General features: G+C 39.1%; 1 protein-coding gene across 3 annotated transcripts in view; it reads left to right on the top strand.

Moving 5' to 3' along the window:
* Nucleotides 1-19769, top strand: part of form3 (FH2 domain-containing protein formin 3) — a 124579-nt gene that overhangs the window by 30791 nt on the left and 74019 nt on the right. For 2 of the 3 annotated variants that reach the window (XM_074103486.1, XM_074103485.1), the window contains exon 3: nt 15992-16013. The exons of the other annotated variant lie outside the window; for it this stretch is intronic. The gene's annotated coding sequence lies outside the window, so the exon portion shown is untranslated. The remainder of the gene's footprint in view (nt 1-15991; nt 16014-19769) is intronic. 3 annotated transcript variants of the gene reach the window in all.

Raw genomic sequence — 19769 nt, 5'->3', positions numbered from 1 at the left:
CATGGGAGAGGCCTATGTCCAAAGTCCAAGTGGACGTCCTATGGCTGATATGATGATTATGAGAAAACCCGCGGCTTCGTACGCGTATTCAATCACATTCCGCAGTTGATATTTTCCAAATTTTCTAAGTTGATCAGGTTAATTAAAATAAAGTTGCGTACGTCGTATCCATAGTACAAGCTTTGCTTAGTTTGGGACTAGGTCAATTGGTGTCAAGTGTCCCATTAAGTATATTTATTTATTTAGTTACCTGCCTAATTTATCTAAGAGACTATACTTGGTTTGGGTATTTAACTAAATGTAAACAAACTTAAGCTCCCAGATTTGGTACATTCAAGGATTTTAAACATTTTACTTATCTATCATTGTAATACAAACTAGACTAGTGTATTTCAATACAGAAATGTAAATGTTTAGATAGTTTAATGGGGGAATTTCAATTGACGTTGTTTTGTTTACATTTAGTTAAATACCTAACCAAACCAAGTATAATAGGAACTCTTACTGTTTAAAAAACAATCACCAATTAAGACTTAACTACGCGTGGTGTCCTATCACACGTTCGTAATTTAAACATACACTCCCAATACGACCACAATAAATATTAGAAATACGTAAACACACACAGCGTGGCCCTGGGGTTCGGAGGCCCTTGATTTAAATGATATTGTAACGGATAACCCACGTCTTAAACCGAGTTTAGCTCGACATGTTTCGGGCTATTTCGTAGCCCTTCTTCTCAGGAGCACGCGACTCGGTGGCTGCCGCAACACGCACACTACGCGCCACCGCTCACCGCGCGGTTTAAGACGTGAGTTATGCGTTACAATATCATTTAATATGAGTGAAGCCGTGGTGGCCTAGTGGTTTGACCTATCGCCTCTCAAGCAGAGGGTCGTGGGTTCAAACCCCGGCTCGCACCTCTGAGTTTTTCGAAATTCATGTGCGGAATTACATTTGAAATTTACCACGAGCTTTGCGGTGAAGGAAAACATCGTGAGAAAACCTGCACAAACCTGCGAAACAATTCAATGGTGCGTGTGAAGTTCCCAATCCGCACTGGGCCCGCGTGGGAACTACGGCCCAAGCCCTCATGTTCTGAGAGGAGGCCTGTGCCCAGCAGTGGGACGCATATAGGCTGGGATGATGATGATGATGATGATGAGTCTCATAGTAGTTTCATGGCCCTTGATTTGTTTAGAGACTTGGGCGGGTCGTCGTCTCAAGGATAGGGGGCGCGATCCCCGGTCTGGTCGTGGCTGGTTCAACTGGTGTCCATTGCTGTACAGGGGGGCAATGCTGCCGGGATAATGGGGACTTTTGAACCGGGCACGATGCAGGGGGGGAGGTTTTTAGGTTAGTATATTAGTTTTTTATTCTTTTTGACTGTATATAAGTATTTTGTTAATGTATTGACAGTGTTTAGTTTAATTTTATTTTGTTTTATTGTTTGATTTAATTTTATTTTTTCATCAAATCATCATCATCATCATCATCCCAGCCTATATACGTCCCACTGCTGGGCACAGGCCTCCTCTCAGAACAAGAGGGCTTGGGCCATAGTTCCCACGCGGGCCCAAAATAAAATAAACAAATAAAATTATTAAATTATTTAATACGTAATCTACCTACAATATAATTTGCATATATGCAAATCAATATTGCAACTTGCCGACGGAAGGTAAACCGGTTGCATTCTGCGCCTGGACAAATAGTTAGATATTTACTAGTAAACCATTCAAACCTAACATTAGAACAATTAAAGGTGAAGGAAAACATCGTGAGGTAACCTACACACAGCTACTGTGAGTGTGAAATTCCCAATCTGCATCGGGCCTGCGTGGAAACTATGACCCGAGCCCTTTCGTTCTGAGAGGAGGCCTATGCCCAGCAGTGGGACATGTATAGGCCGAGATGATGATGGTGATTAGAACAATATAGTCATCATTTAATTTATTATTTATTGTATAAGTTTTTTACTTACTTACATACATAAATAGTAGATTGTACAAAGAGCATAAAACGAGCTATTTTACCGAAGAGGTTCATATAGCCGAGCCGGTACGGCGAGGGTGGATAGACACGTCGAGGGGGATTAATGCTCGAGTTGTTTTATATTCTGCTTTTTACTTAGATTGAGAGGAAATGAAATAGCAACAGTGGAAATAATTATTCACTTTCTGTGTTCCTTTATTTTTTATACATTATTATATAATTCCATTTTTTAATTTTATAGATATATTTTGATCGATTCGATTGATTTTTAGTTTTATATAATTTAAAAGATATTAAAAAAATGCGTAGAAACTTTTTTGTTTGTGGCTGTTGACACCTGATTACCTTGGTCTTAGACGAAGATTTTATTTTATGCACTAGAGCATAAAAAGTCATTTTATATTTCCTAGATACAGCATAAACACGAACTTTAAGTGAAAACTTACTAAGCTAGAAAAAATACGAAGAAAAATATCACCGTCATATCCACTGTTGGACATAGGCCTCCCCCATAGACCTCCAGTTGCTTCGGTTGGCAGCGGCCTGCATCCACCATGAACCCTGTGGTCTGTTGGTAGAACACTTGCAGCACGTAAAGCCACAGGCGTGGGTTCGATACCTGTCCGGCAGTCCGAAAATGTTCAATATAAAAATCATAGATGTACAATGTTCACGCTGATGTTATTAAAATCCAGAAATAGACGCGTTAATTAGTCCCATCTGCGGAACGAAGCGCTTTAATTATGGGTTGACTAGTTAACACCTATTTAGCAAACAGATATATAAGTTTAGTATACACTGGGAGAAAACGTAAATAGTACGCTAGATAGTCTATTATTAAAAAATATATTCATCAGAGACAAGTTTCACTGTATGTAAGAAGCAGTATGGGTATATAAAAATAATATTTTGAAAAAATTACAAAATCAAATGGTTCAACTCACGTTTATATTATGTTGGTACAAGTACTACTACGAAATTCGAAAATCGAAGTTCGTATTATACCGTCCCTCTCACTCTCTTTTTAAGTAGGTAATACAAGCTTCAGCGGACACGAAGACACGAAGTTTGAATTTTGCATTTCGTAAAATAGGGCCAGGAACGGTACGACTAGTTCCGATCTTTTCGGAAGACCGTTTTCAAGTGGTTGAGAAGGTATATAAAACATTCAAAATACAAATATTTACAGATACACATGCAGAGAGAAGAAAAAAGGCGACTTATTTATAATGAGGGATGTCTTCCAGCTAATCTTGTTTAGAGAAGACAATTTACGAATAAAAAATAGAAAAAGAATTAAAATTACATGCGATAAAAAGAAAAACAGAGGTATAGGTATTTGAAAATATATAAATAAAATTATATAGATTAAATCATACGTTAGTGTGCCTTAACTCAACAGGTAAATTTTTCATGAATTAGTTGTTCATTATCCGATACACAGTAAGACAGAGTTCTGAAGTCTCGAGAGGAATTAAGAAATCATCCTTTTTTGAACTACGAAATTCCGAATATTTTTTTCGAATAACGAAATTGAAAATTTATCCCAGACCCTCCCTGTGTATAGAGGTGTTTATAGTTCGCAAAAAATGACCCATATCGTACAGGTCAGTGACTTAACGTCAAGTGGGCACTTCCTGCGCGGGCGCATAATGTGTGTCGCGCAAGTAATAAAAACAATTTGATCAGACTGTACGGATCTTGAGTTTCAGCTTAGCATTTGAGTATTGAGGTTAGATATTAAATTGGGAGGTACCAATGAGGTGGAAGGACGATATCTGCCGACAGGCGGGTGGAGAATGGATGCATATGGCACTTGTCCCACCGCCGACGATGAGCGAGAAGCGAGTAGAGCGAGTAACTAGAAACGAGTGGGTGAGCAGCGAGAAGCGAGTGTAGTTTTGTCGCTGGCTGTAAGCGAGTGTTCGAGTGCGACAGGCGATTACTCGCTCCACTCGACTCGCTCGTGCGGGGCGGCCGCCAAGCTGACATCGCTGAGCGAGTATCTATAGCTCAGCGATTTTTATAGCTCTTGTCGCTGCGACAAAAGATGTAAAAGCGAGTTCTCGCCGACAGTGTGAACAGCCAGCGATCAACTATTAATATATGTCTCTTTTACTCACACAGGATCTTATATCTTTTGTTCGTTTCTTGAGCGAAAAAATAGTCTATAGCCAATCGTTTCCTCGCTGGCTGTGAGACAACTGCCTAAGGCTGTCGATCGCCAGGCGTGGAGAAATGGAGAGGAGGCCTATGTCCGAAGACGGACGAACTTAGGGCTGCTATGGATGGATGGATTAAATTGGGACTGTATTGACATGATTTACTGGTAGTTTCGGAGTATCACCGCTTATAGTCTGGGAGTCTCTCGCTGAGAGTTGATAATATTAAGGCTGCGTCGTCACCAAAGATGCGAGAGGAAGTGTTCATTACAAGGAATGTGTTTTTCATGAACCGGGAAACAATATAATATTTGCAGGTGGTAGGACCTTGTGCAAGGTCCGCCCGGATTGCTACCACCATCTTGCTCGCTAATCCTGCCGTGAAGCAGCAGTGCTTGCACTGTTGTGTTTCGGCGTGGAGAGTAAGACAGCCGGTGAAATAACTGGCACTTGAGGTATTCCATCTTAGGCCTCTAGGTTGGCAACGCATCTGCAATACCCTGGTGTTGCAGTTGTCTATGGGCGGTGGTGATCTCTTACCATCAGGAGACCCACTTGCTCGTTTGCCATCCAGTCGAATAAAAAAAAATGTACAACTCGGAATGTACGTGCAATAATGTACGACGTGATAATCCGAAGCATTATTGCTTCCGATTATCATGCCGTACAATATCATGGTCGCGCATTATCAGGGCGTACGAAGTATTGCGCGCGCTGTAATGCATACATACGTAGTGATAATGTACGACGTGATAATCTGAATACAATAGATTCGAATGACCATAGATTTGTGTTAGGTTGTGTTAGGTCCAATTGTGCCCACAATGCGCGACCCGAGTGAGCGTAGCGAGCGTGCCGCGGCAGCGGCCGGCGAAGCGCCAGGACCAAACCCGGCCCGGATTGCTACCACCATCTTGCTCGCTAATCCTGCCGTGAAGCACCAGTGCTTGCACTGTTGTGTTTCCGCGTGGAGAGTAAGACAGCTGGTGAAATTACTGGCACTTGAGGTATCCCATCTTAGGCCTCTGTGTTGCAGATGTTTATGGGCGTTGGTGATCTCTTACCATCAGGAGACCCACTTGCTCGTTTTCCATCTAGTCGAATAAAAAAAAAGTAATTTTCTCTAAATTTATTAGTGTTCGGTGTACACGAAAAACAAATGGACATAAGCACGGATTATCAGGCCGTGCATTATTTGAGCGTGCGTTAACAAGTCGTACATTAACTACACCCCATGAACCGATCGCACAGCACATGGAAACAGCTGAGCGGAGCGAGGCGAGCTAAATTAAGCGTTTCTATTGGTTCATGAGAAACACATTCCTCGCATCACATCCTCGTTCATCCCTGGTGGATCGGACCCTAAGACAGCGTCCGGAATGGCGGCTATCGATTAATTATCTGAAAGAAAGAATGATCGGACAAGTTAATTAGTCTACACTTCAGTGGCGAGGGGTGGAATTTTTGGGTAGGCAACCCGGAGCAAAATAAACAAAGCAAAAGCAGAGAATCAGGAAAGGGCAAGTGACAGAAGCGCGAGTAAGGTCATCATCCCAGCCTATATACGTCCCACTGCTGGGCACAGACCTCCTCTCAGAGCAAGAGGGCTTGGGCTAAAGTTCCCACGCGGGCCCAGTGCGGATTGGGAATTTCACACGCACCATTGAATTGCTTCGCAGGTTTGTGCAGGTTTCCTCACGATGTTTTCCTTCACCGCAAAGCTCGTGGTATATTTCAAATGTAGTTCCGCACATGAATTTGGAAAAACTCAGAGGTGCGAGCCGGGGTTTGAACCCACGACCCTCTGTTTGAGAGGCGATAGGTCAAACCACTAGGCCACACAGGCTAGGTCACTAGGCGAGTAAGCTAGGTATTTGGATGCTATACCTCGTCATTAGTTTGCAACCCACATCTCTGATGTCTCGTAAAACAGTCAGGGATAAAATTTAGCCCAAAGTACCTGTCTAAACCATGAAAATAATGAAACATAATAAAAAAATAAAAATAAACATCATCTCAAGTCTCATCTTAGTATTTTTCCCCTATCCAAAGAAATTTAGATAATTATGATAATATTTTACCATCTTGACGTATATGTACGAAACATCTTTAATCTTAAACAAACATGGCGTAAACTGGGTTATAAATTAGCCGCATATGGCCTCTGCCCACATCGTGTCATAACTATTCTTTTATTCACATTTTTATTGCCTTTTGTTTAAATACAATAATGTCTTAAGCAAAGCTATCTGGAAATCAGCTTTCAACGTAAAACATGCGTGTTCGAAAGCCAAAATGTATATCTTTATTTTTGCCGATTCTTAATGAACCATAAACAATTTACTTTTCTCACCCAAAAAACCTTTGCACACTCAAAAGTTTGCGGGTGAGCAAAGTAATTGTTTCCATTTCCCTATTATGACGTCACACAATCCCTCGTAATTATGACATACGTCACACGTCATTAGGCTATTTAGCGGCGCCCGCGCAGCGAATTGATTAAGAACAGCGAATTGACCTTAATTTCAGCGAATAGCCATTGTCGCTGCACGCCGTGATTTCGTGATGTGGGCGGTTATTCGACAGCTGGTTTTGAAGGTGATGTACTGGCTTCAATGACGATTCTTGGCTTAGTATTTGGTATAGTTTAAATTACTTTATTTGTCAACTTTAACTATAAAAGGCTTTAACTATGAATGATTATGAGACTGACTCACACAGACTTGTCAAAATCAAGACGAGCCAACTTTAGATCTGCAAGAAAAATCGTGCAAGTTGCATTACATTACGGCGTTTAATTGACCATTTCAAACTGGTTTGCTTTACGGGCTCGCAATGTACTGTCAAGTTCATAAACTTCTGAGCAAAAATTTGATCAAAAATATCTGAACACGACTCTATTGTTAACAGCGTAGAAGCGTGTTTATAACATTTTTGCTCACAAGTTTATGAACTCGAGTGTAATGCAACTTGCGCTATTATTCTTACAGGTTCAAACTGGGCTTAAGCCTGTAGGTATACGTCCCACTGATGGGCACAGGCCTCCTCTCAGAATGAGAGGCCTTGGACCGTAGTTCCCACCTGGCGAAATTGATTATATATGAAAATTTTCCGCCCTGATACGCGACTCAGTTCCTCGACTGTCTACTTTAAGATTCTAGCTCAAATCATTCAGGCAGTGCGTTGTCAACAATGGCGTAGCTAGTGAGGACAAGGGCCCCGGTCCATAGAGAAAGAATTGGGCCTTCACCCCCTCTTTCCACGTACCATCAGCCAAATAAGTGGTCTATCAATTTTTAAACAAGTTCCTATCAAATGAATATGTCGCTAAAGTCGAACTTTCAAGTTGACAGACACGTCCATTAAATAATAAATAAATAAATAAATATCACGGGACAATTCACACCAATTGACCTAGTCCCAAAGTAAGCTTAGCAAAGCTTGTGTTATGGGTACTAAGCAACGGATAAATATAATTATATAGATAGATACATACTTAAATACATATTAAACACCCAAGACCCGAGAACAAACATTCGTATTTTTCATACAAATATCTGCCCCGACACGGGAATCGAACCCGGGACCTCAAGCTTCGTAGTCAAGTTCTCTAACCACTAGGCCATCTGGTCGTCTAAATTGGCATTATTGTTTTATGACATGCAAGCGATTATCAACTCTGAGGTGGTAGACCATATATTTGGCTGATGGTACATAGCTTGAACTTATATTGACCTTCAAAATTATACCGGGTGTGGCCTGTAATACGAGTAACAAATTAAAACATAGATCGTCCTCGTCAAACTGAACAACATTAGTTTAGCGACTTTTAAAAATAATGGAGTCTTTGAATTTCCCTTTTTTCATTCAAATTAAATACTGCTATCAATATACGCCATCCAACACACACAACTGACGTCGCCTGTCACGCTACAAACATCAAGCTTCGAATAAAATTAAAAGTGTAATAAAAATTAAAAAAAAAACTAATTATTTTTAAAAGTCGCTGAACTAATGTTGTTCAGTTTGAGGAGAATGATCTGTTTTAATTATTTGCTTATATTACTGGCCACACCCGGTAGATAGGAATAAGAATGGGATACAGTGAGGTGAACTTATCCCTATTAGGCTCGAGCCTGCTCACAAGTTCTTTTTGTCTTCTCTCTTTTCTGCACTGCATTACCTGGCTACGCCACTGGTTGTCAGTTATCACAATATGCATAAATCACGCCTTTCGTTATCAGGTACTTGATCTAAATGACTTCGCGCGATCTATGATAAGAAACTTTACTTAAATCGCTTTGTAATCTCAGTCGTTATCACTGACTCTTTCATAATGCTGTGAAACATCTCTCCATGTCTTTAACACCGTGTAAATGGTATGTCGACGACGCGCTCACATTGGCAAACCCTTTTTTCTTTTATTTTATTTTTTGTAGAAAAATATATTCCTTTTTTAGTTTATAACTAAATGAGTCAATCGCGTGCAAGACCTCACGATACGAACGCCATCTAGCGATATTCCGCCTGTCAGCAAACCCCACCACATAATCCCACTAAATAGGTATTAAAATGCGAAAGTTTTTAAATATATCTTTTTGTTTCTTTTTTACCTCATCACGTCTAAACCACTAAACCGATTTAGATAAAATTCGGTATACAGATAGTTTGAGTCCCTAGGAAAGACATAGGATAGTTTTTATCCCTGAACATTGCATAGTTCCCGCGGGATGGCGATAAACGAATTCTACGCAGACGGAGTCGCGGGCAACAGGGTAACTAGATCACAATAAAAATGACATGACACGCTTACGCTAACATACATTCCGAATATATATATTTTTATACAGATTTAGATATTAAACCAAATATATTTTCATTTTGGACACAAATAAAAGCTTTGTTCATAGCAAGCTGCAGTTGCAGTGAAATAATTGAATGAGTAATTCTGATCATTATGTATGACGAATTGTATTGAATCGGTTATCCAATAGGGCTTTAAGTGTCCACGAAGTACTGGCTGTGTGGAGATGCTCTTATAGTTATCTAGTCCGAGAAACACCAGTTCCATCCAATGTAATTAAAAACAACAGCAAAATCAGCATTATTTTTTTCATAATATTTAGCTCAGGTTATTTGCAAATAGCAAATAAAATATTCGTTAATATTCCACTAACATTAGATACTTGCCTGAGGTCAAAAATTCCAAAAATATCAACTAAATAAACTGATTTATAATTGTGACCTAAACCATTAAACTTTTGGATGAGTACTTCTAATTTTTTTTTTTCAAACCCGGGATCTTCTCCGCGCTTCCCGCCCGTGCGCAGTATATTGACCCGCGATTAGACGCAGGCGCAGCGCAGCTATTTATACAACTGGGTCGCATTGAGTGCCCTACGCGGCGCCACTGACTTGCGGTTTTTCTCGGATTCTTCTTACACAAAAAAAATATTATTTAAATCCCATGTCCCGACCGTATAGCTAAGTTGTTAGTGACCCTGACTGCGAAGCTAGCGGTTGCGGGTTCGATCGCCGGACAGGAAAATATTTGTATGGTGAATACGAATGTTTGTACCATCAGCCAAATATGTGGTCTACCACCCTAAAGTTGATAATCGTTTCATCATCATCATCATCTCAGCCGTAGGACGTCCACTGTTGGTCATAGGCCTCCCCCACAGACCTCCAGTTGCTTCAGTTGGAAGCGGCCTGCATCCAACGAGAACCCGCGGCTTTAATCAGGTCATCCGTCCATCTCGTTGGTGGACGTCCTACGCTGCGCTTGCCGATCCGCGGTCTCCACTCGAGATCTTTTCGGCCCCCACGGCCATCCGCTCTCCGTGCGCGCTCTCCGTGATAATCGTTTGCATGTCAGAAAACAATAATGCCATAGACGTGTCTGTCAACTTGACAGTTCGACTTTGGCGACATATTCATTTGATAGGAACGTGTTTAAAAATTGATAGACCACTTATTTTGCTGATGGTACTTGAGTCTTGGATGTTTGTTTATATTTAACGTATATATTTATCCATATTATGTATATCTATCCGTTGTCTAGCACCCATAGTACAAGCTTTGCTTATTTTGGGGTTAGGTCTATTGGTGAATTGTGTAATGTTCCAAATAGGTATGTTATTATTATATCCCAATGATATATATACGAGCGATATTACAATTTAACATACTAATATTATAAATGCGAAAGTGTTTCACGCCGTAACGGAGCAACGGATCAACGTGATTTTTGGCACAGAGATAGTTTATGGGCCCGAGAGTGATATAAACTACTTTTTATCCCGGAAAAATACACAGTTCCCGAGGGAACAGCGCACGATAACCGAATACCACGCGGGCGGAGCCGCGGGCAAAAGCTAGTGTAACATAATAATAATTTACTATTATACCTACTATATATATTAATGTTAAATTGCAATATCGATAATCGTTGGGATATAAAATTTCTCGAGTGGCAACTACGAACCGGAAAAAGCGTTGGCAGACCTCCCACTAGGCGGACTGATGACATCGTGAGAGTCGCGGGCAACCCGTGGATGCGAAACATGGCGAGCAAACCTGCACACAACCGTGAAGCAATTCAATTTTGTGTGGAGTTTCCAAGCCGCACTGCAAGGCTTCCGTGAGAATCGATGGCCAAGTCCTCTAATCTTTTTTTATGCACGGTTCTACTGTGCATACGTGAAAAACATAACGTAAGTACCTAACTTATATCTATTAGGTAGGTATTGCGCATCGTTGACGTAAATCTAGCAAACAACAAACCTTTCTGCTGCCCCCAATGCAGATTCCGTGACGCGGTAAGTGTTATCAGTGATTGCTGATAACACCACTGATAAGGATAAGCTTCGACCTTCCGCACGTAACTATTATTCCGGAAGAATAATTTGCATTTGTTTACTACTTAAATTCCGTCCAAAATCCGCGCCTGCCATGTCTGGTTTTAGAACAGGATGGAGATAGATTGACGACCGGATGGCCAAGTGGTAGAGAACCTGAATTCGAAGCTTGAGGGCCCAGGTTCGATTCCCGGCCGGGGCAAATATTTGTATGAATAATACGAATGTTTGTTCTCGGATCTTGGATGTTTTATATGTATTTAAAGTATGTATTTATGCCGTTAGCAAGACCGGCAGATTGCTGATTTGGAACCATTTCGTGACATGCATAACTATATTTTAATTTTTTCTTTTTTTTTATCCATTGTTCTCATGTTTGTCACGAATAATTTTTTTCTTTCTTTCTTTATATAAGTACTAGCTTTTGCTCGCGGCTTCGCCCGCGTGGAATTCGGTTATCGCGCGCTGTTCCCTCGGGAACTGTGCATTTTTCCGGGATAAAAAGTAGCCTATGTCACTCTCTGGCCCATAAACCAACTCTATGCCTAAAATCACGTCGATCCTTCGCTCCTTTTCGATGTGAAAGACGGACAAACATACATACAAACACACACTTTCGCATTTATAATATTAGTATGGATGTTTATCTGTTGCTTAGTATCCACAGTACAAGCTTAGCTTAGTTTAGAACTAGGTCAATTGTTGTCAAGTGCCCATGATATTTTTTTTAGATATAAAAGTTGTTATAATAAAGCCTAGAGTGTTACTGCCATTCTAGTAGTGCATGTGACCAAAATATATGATGCATTATATAAATTAAAAACCATTCGTCATTATGCACGATAAAACCACTATAACAGCTACCATAACAATTGCATTGTTAAGTTCACCAGTTACATCAGTCACACGAATGATTAATATTTATGACTAATTAACAACATTGATAAACATTCACACAATCTTGATTTAAAATTGTTAATTATGTCTTAGTAACAGACGTGTGCAGTCTTTCTTGCACTCCGTTTAGTTGTGGTGTATATGGCGTGGGGAATATTTTTTTATTTAGGAAAGTAATTCTCGTTTAGTCTCATTTAAATTTTTCGGAAGTTTTTGTGCTATGTGCAGCTTGTATTTCTGTATTGAAAGGACCGAAATCTGTATTTAAAAGGCAGAAATGTTCCCACCCTCCAACATAAACAAAACGTGTCTTCTTGGCAACCTGATGATTTTTTATCATGACGCAATCATAGGTAAAACTAAAAGTAAAACGCCATACGTAAGGCGATCCTCGTCTTAGTAAAACATCATCAGGTTGCCAAGGCCCAAGATCTATTAAATGAGACATGTTTCGTTTCTGTTCATGGGTAAGGACAGTGCCCATACAAATTTGCCAGCAGCAAGTGCCCTGCAGCACAGCAAACCTTATTGTCAAACACTGGAAATCACAAATCACAATCGTTTTCTCCATTTCTTTCTGCCATACGGTATAAGACGAGGGTAGAATGAAGTGGCGAATACGATTGCGCGTTAGACAATATGGCCTCAGGTCTCGTAGGCACCTATTCCGATACCCACGGGAAGCGATGGGTCCATCGTATTCCAAAAGCGGGCACGGTACGGACTTACATACCTCTTTATAGTCACCAAACTTTCGCCCTTGAAATTCCATGGATACCAACGACCTCACTTTCCGTTTGCGTAACCCACCCTTATACGTCTCATCCCGTTATGGTCCTCATCTCGGACCTGTCAACTGTTGATTATAATTGACAGCTCTATGCACGGACTTGTATGGAATATCGAAATCGAAAATTATTGGGTTCGAGACTAGGTTTTTTTGTGATGATGAAGGTGAGAGCAGTAGAATGTTGCGTAATGCTGTGTTCTGTGAATTGATTATTTAGGAGCTGGTAACTGCCACTGATAGTAGTTTGCAAACTTTCCCAATTGTGGGACAAAGATAATATAATCTTAGAAGAGTTGTCAAGTGAATGTCCGTAGAACACGCCAAGTGTCAGTTTATAAATAAAGTGTTGGTCAAGGATTAAACTCACACATCAGTCATGGGATCCGTTCAATGTACTGTGGGGACTGTAACTTGGTAAGAGCTTAGGTAAAGGGGATCTACGCGCGTGACTTTAAACTCAGTTTAAATAAAATGGATATTTCTTGAATATTTAGATTTATTCAGTATTTAGAGCTTAGCAATACTTTACAGAGATAAGGCCAGCCACTGAGGCTGTGGGGAGCATGTATACCGCTGTCAATCTCTTTTAAAATTAAATTCTAGAATCATTTTCAAGGTAAACCATACCAATGTAGTTCGTAGGTGTAGTGAAAGGTCACCATAGAGATATCTCTCCAGGAAGATGTTATGCCGGGGATCGATCTCCAAAGCAGGGAGTTGGAAGTTGTATTGTGGATCCGAGTTGAGAAACTTTGATAGCGCGATAGTCCTGACTAAGCAGTTGTTCTATGTGAGGACTAGATGGCGCTTGGGATCGCTAAAAAGGGTTTTCCATTGACGAATACAAGAGAAAATTCAGGAAACAAGGAAAGGAGTGTGTAGATAAAGAACTCAGGCACATACAAAGGCATGAGAACATCGTAGAGAAAAGAGGCCAGGGATTATTTGATATGATATCGGGAAAACGAGTGAGCAGGTACTTGATGGAAAGCAATCACCTCCGCCCATGGACACTATAAATGGATGAACTTATAGAATTAGATAGAACAAAATGGAGGAAAGTCATCAAATCGTTGTAGCGCCACAGGATAGAGAAAAAAGGAGAGGCAAGATATTCGACAAAAAAACATTCGACCAGCTGAAATAGATCTACAATATCGCTATTTATAAATATTTTCCATATGCGTGTACACTTCGCTACAAACAGCATTCCTTGCTGCAATGCACGCGTACACTCAAAACAAAACATATTATGATGTTAAACTGACACGCAAACGTCAAATAACAGTCCAGTATGAACTGTACTTACTTAACCTGACCTGTTACTGTCACTCAATTTCAAACAAATGTAGAAATACTAGCAGCTCATCTTATACCAGCTGCATTACCAATTTAAAAGGATCCCTCTTCCTTTTCTACGCCACAAGAGCTCACTATAAATGCACGGGTCAGGTTTAAATGGTGATAATTAAGGACCAGAGTAAATAGAGCTCTGGTCTTCCTTGGTTTTGAGGGGAGGTTGTATCGGTAGGTAGGTCCGGCTGGCTGGTTGTGATGGTTACATGACAGATTTCATGGTGTTTAACAAAACAGTCACGACTTGGAGCCGTCATGTAGACTTCCGGTGTTGATGGCTTGTATAATAATCACTAGTTGTGTTGTTTTAGCGTTCCGTGCCTTAAATGGTATAACCCGTATAACGGAACCCTTATACTTCGTTGTCAGTATGTGGGTGCATTAGTCTGCCATCACATCATTATTTTTTTATAAATGATAAAAGTCATTACCATAGTAATTTTCTTTCTGTGTATCTGATTTCTGTATCGTTTACTATTTCTGGTGTACAATAAAGAGTCTTTGTATTGTATTGTCATCATCATTCCAGCCTAAATACGTCCCACTGCTGCGCAAAAGTCTCCTTTTAGAATGAGAGAGCTAAAAAAGTTTACTAAGAAAGACCCCTAAACTAAGTAAAACAGGTTTAAAAACTAAATTGAAGGATTCTCTTCCTTGTCCACGGGGATCCAAAATAATTATGTACCTATGTGTGTGAAGTTTTTTTATATACTTCTGTTTGCAAGTTTGTACAATGTAGAATGAGGTGGTTAGGTACTTAAGTATGTAAGTTAAAAAAAATTGAGCGCTTCTCGCCAATAAACGTTACAGTTTGGCGAGTAACACTAAATGTAATGCATGTTTAATTGTTATAAGTTAAATAAATAAAAAAAACCTAATATTATTTGTTATTATTAACAACACGCTTGTTTGTTTAGTTAGTAGAATTTCCCAATGGTTCAGTTGTTACAACACCTGAGCTCCGGCGACTAAACTTCATATTCATAATATAAAAATTAAATATTAATGCAAGTTTTTTCCGACTATATTATGTAGGTTTTTTTGGCTGTATATGGGTTGTATGTATTCAAACAACGTTATATATATTATCCGACTACTGTAAATGGGTCACATTTAAATCGTAAGATATGACATAAGCATAAGCTTGTAAAAAAATCATTCGCTTTTAGCTAAAATGTACCTAAGTTTCGTCTGACTTTGTTTTATAACTTCTAATAATTTATCTTAATCTTATCATAGACTTATGCTAACGTTAAAAGACTTCTTCGCTGACAGGTTAATCCTAGCTAGTTGGATTATTGCTACAAATTAAAATTCCAATGATTATTCAATAATGTATTATTATCATAGAATGAGGTACAATATGGGGGTACTACAGGTTCTTACAAAGGCAACAAACGATTATCCTCTATAAGTCGGTGGTGTCCATGTACCACCAGAAGACCAACTTGTTCGATTGAAACCCATTATATACACACACAAACATCATGCCTGTATTCCCAAATGGGGTAGGCAGATCACACGAAACGTTACCGCTTCGGAGCCACTTTTAGCAATTTTAGGTTAAAAGTTTGACAAAAACGGTACAATAGTGACAGGTTGCTAGTCTGTTACCTACAGTATACCTTAACCTATATCCTTAGTCGCCTCTTACGACATCCACGGAAAAAATTGAGGAACCCATTATATATGGTAGAATATTATCAAGAAATAGTGTCTCAAAACGACGGCAGTCCTTCCATTAGGCGGACTGACGATATCGCAGGAGTTGCAGGTAAACCAGTGGCTAGTTGTCGTCCATTGTAGCGTTCTAAGGGAGAAGGAGGGGGAGGGAGGGGGGGACTTTGTCCAACAGTGGACGTCTTTCAGCTGATGATAACGATCATGACGAAACTATCATAAACAATAAATCTATCTTTATTTTGTTACAGATGCAGACAGAGACAGTTTTAAGTAAGTACATTGATATTCATTCTATTGAATAATGCGTTAATTATCATACAAACAAATATGTAAAATGAGATAGAAACATTTACATGTAAAAAAGTACATTTGTCTATGTAGTTAAATTCCATCTCATCAGCATTGATCAGTCCGCGATTTGCTTTTTAATTGGAATTAAAAGGAAAAACAATCAAATTCTATATAAATTCCCTACCTATTCACGCACAGCACAGCTCTAGTGGAAACAGCTGAGCGGAGCGAGGATAGATAAATGAAGCGTTTCTATTGGTTCATGGAAAACACATTCCTCGCAAACATATCCTCGCACATCTCTGGTAGAAACGTAGCCTAAAATTTACATAGTATAAAAAAACTGAAGTTTAAAGTGTAGGTGGACAAAGTTGCCACTAAAAATACATGAACTCTTAAGATTCCCACTTTCCCTCTCAACTGTACGCGTAAAGTTTAAAAACAAACAATAAGTGACATCGAGCACATACGAGTGTGAAACTGTAAGTTGTGTGGAATATAGAAAAAACGCGTAGTAGATTAAATATACAGGCGGTTCTTGTTTCAACACTTTTTTTTTTAAAAAGTTCAAGCATATTCTGCTTATTTCATTTGAAGAAAATTTCACTATTTATGAATTTAAAAAACCGAAATAAATGAAGGCATATCCAAAACCAGTGCTGCAGTTTACCGTAACATCTTATTATGAAATCGTACTATATTTTTGTAAGTGTTGTTCGGGTTTTGAAAAGTGTATAATTCTTTAAATAGGTTTTCAATTAAAATATTAACGCTTTGTCAACTCTTGTTTTTGCTATTATTAGACAATTATTAATTAATTAATTAATTAGAAAATGGCTAACGAAAAAAAAATTTAATTAAAACGCATAAGATAACACTATCCTTTTAAGACTCAGCGTACAAAATTTTGATCATAATAACTATGCAAAAATTTTTTTTTTCTTGAGTGGCATCAAGTTTAAAATACTTAGATTACAAAAATCGACGCGGGGTCTCAGGAGACTTTAAATATTGCATATTTCTTTCCTTTTTCTGGCTTATTTAACGTATTCTCGCATATTTTTCTTTGTTTGCTTCAAATCTTGCAAGTCTTTATTGAACTTGTTCTACAAATTAACGAAACCATGGATCAATTTTTAAGCACCATTTACTACCATTCCATCTTTTTATTTTATGATTTTCGATATGGTTGGGGATCCGTCAAAACTGGAACACCCCGTATCGCCCGTGAGAACGCTAGAACACTCCGGCGCATCTAATACGGAGCTTGTGTAACGTTTGTTTGTCCGTCAACATGGCGTATTATCCTCAGCTAGTGCACTTTATATCATGAGTAGGTACCTATGTTTGTAAATTTTATTGATTTAGAGATCTCGATCATTTTTTTCTCTTCGTTGTCAATATTATCAAATGTTTTACTTTTGAAATTTGTATACTGGGTAATTCAGGATTATCTTTACGTTTGATCATGAGTTATCTATGTAAGGTGACAGTAAATGAGCGTAAATAATTTGTGTAACTTTCGCATTTGTAATATTAGCAGGGTACACTTGGCAAAAATTAAAATGTTTACTACCGCATTCTAAGCCCTCAACCATCACTTTGAAATGGCACATCTTTGTATATTAGAAACACGTAAACGCTTTGTTTGGCTTCATAAGCGTGTGCGCAACCGTTGCGACACGGCTGCCTCTTCGTATGGTAATTAGCGGCACATATTGTTTCCACTCGGTAGCTAGAAAGTTAATTAAATTTAATGAGGGTATTTAATAGTTATACTTTATTAACAGGCGTATCTTCCTGGAGTTATGACATGTATTGTTTATAGTATATTGGCAAGGTTCGCACAAGTTTTCAGGTGGTAGGATCTTGTGCAAGTCCGCCCGGATTGCTACCACATCTTGCTCGCTAATCCTGCCTGAAACAGCAGTGTTTGCACTGTTGTGTTTCGCGTGGAGAGTAGAAGCCGTGAAATACTGGCACTTGAGGATCCCATCTTAGGCCTCTAGGTTGGCAACGCATCTGCAATACCCCTGGTATTGCAGATGTTTACGTGATCTCTTACCATCAGGAGACCCACTTGCTCGTTTGCCATCCAGTCGAATAAAAAAAAAAAAAAGTTTGTCGTGACCAGGATTGCTACATTCACATAAGTAAAAAACCTTGCAGTACAAGAGCCAAACCAATTCGACTTCTTATTTGAATTGACAATGCAAGTACAGTCAACAAAAACAATCCAAATACAATGAGAAAGTTTGTGCATAGTTATAAATTTGCATCATTACAAAAAGTGAACTACTATGTTAAAATATTTCTTATCGGGCTGTTCCAAAAAATACATCAGGATCCCTCCTTCTGAACCTAACTTAACCGAGTCCGTTTTGCCCTGACCTGAACCATCTAATCCTCTCACATGATAGTTCTGCGAAATAAGTGACCAGCATCTAAGAATCAATGTCTGTGACAAAAATATTCTCAATTTATTTTGTACTTTTAGTTCAATTAATCTAACCATTTAAGTTGTAAGTTCTCGTTTTGAGGTAAGTGTTCTACGATACCAAATCTCCGAGTGTTCGTTTCACTCTAAACATCTGTTTGATAAACATATCCTAAAGGTCATTCATGTCAGGAGGTCAGCATGTGTCAACGGACAGACGGGCTTTCACAATGTGTTTATATTAGTTGCGCTACTGAGGCTTGTGGTTTGCGAAGTGTGGCTTTTGCGGCATTTTTAGCTTAATTTGAGACAAGTGAAACTGGTTGCGCGTGAGTTTGCTTTTTGCTTAATTTTAGATTGGTAAAACTGTGTTCGTTGGACTCGTACTTCGAAGGTTTCCTGTAAAAGCAAGCAAAAATAGTAAATTATTGCCTAGGCCTGGAAGTGGGCAATGGCTTGCGAAAAAAAGGAAACACCAACAATATTGCCGTCAAGTATTTTTTATTATTTAGCTTGTATTATAACACATTATTGTGGGGCACCACTGACGGGCAAAGCCTTCCCTTTTTTCTTCTTTCCATTCCACTCGTCTCTACTTTTGGCCAACTCTTGCCAGTCCGACTAGAAAAGGTCCAAATCGTCCCGGCTGCCCGGTGGAACCCAATCGGTGACAACTTTAATATAGTATACAGTATAAGGTATTAAAAATAATCCGCCGCCTTTATTATTATTCTCATTTGAAGAAGTGTAGTTTTGTAGCCAAAGCTTATGCAGCTAGTGCAGACATAAAAAAACGGTGTCATCTTCTGTATATTGTTTTATTGTTGGCTGACTGCCAAGAAAACACTTTACATTCTGATATGTTATTTTGCTCCAAAATGTCCGGGCATTTTTTAGAAAAATAAGTTTGTACTGTGAATCAGTGATTTTAAAACTTTCCAAGTTTCCATAGTAGCTACTTAAAAAGGGTAAAAATCACTTATAATTCTCCCACGTCTGTCTGCCTCTCCACGGCTTAACTCAGAAACTCTTACTATTAAAACAGATGTAATATTATAGGAACAGGAACACACATTTATATTGTAAAGGTTAGTACAAGAATAAAACACATAGCTACCAAGTTACGACAACACTTACTCCACGCATGAAACATTATGCCAGTTGAAGTACAAAACAAACACCGAAAGCGGGTCATTTTTAAATAATTCACACGTTACATACCTCGTAATTGTGCGTTACGTCACCTTTACTAGCTACTGTCACGGTGAACAAACAGACAAACGGACTGAAGGATTCCC

This window comes from Choristoneura fumiferana, chromosome 20 (assembly GCF_025370935.1).
Source record: "Choristoneura fumiferana chromosome 20, NRCan_CFum_1, whole genome shotgun sequence".
Classification (NCBI taxonomy): domain Eukaryota; kingdom Metazoa; phylum Arthropoda; class Insecta; order Lepidoptera; family Tortricidae; genus Choristoneura; species Choristoneura fumiferana.
The sequence above is the reverse complement of the archived record's forward strand: the minus strand, read 5'-3'. Positions and strand labels throughout refer to the sequence as shown.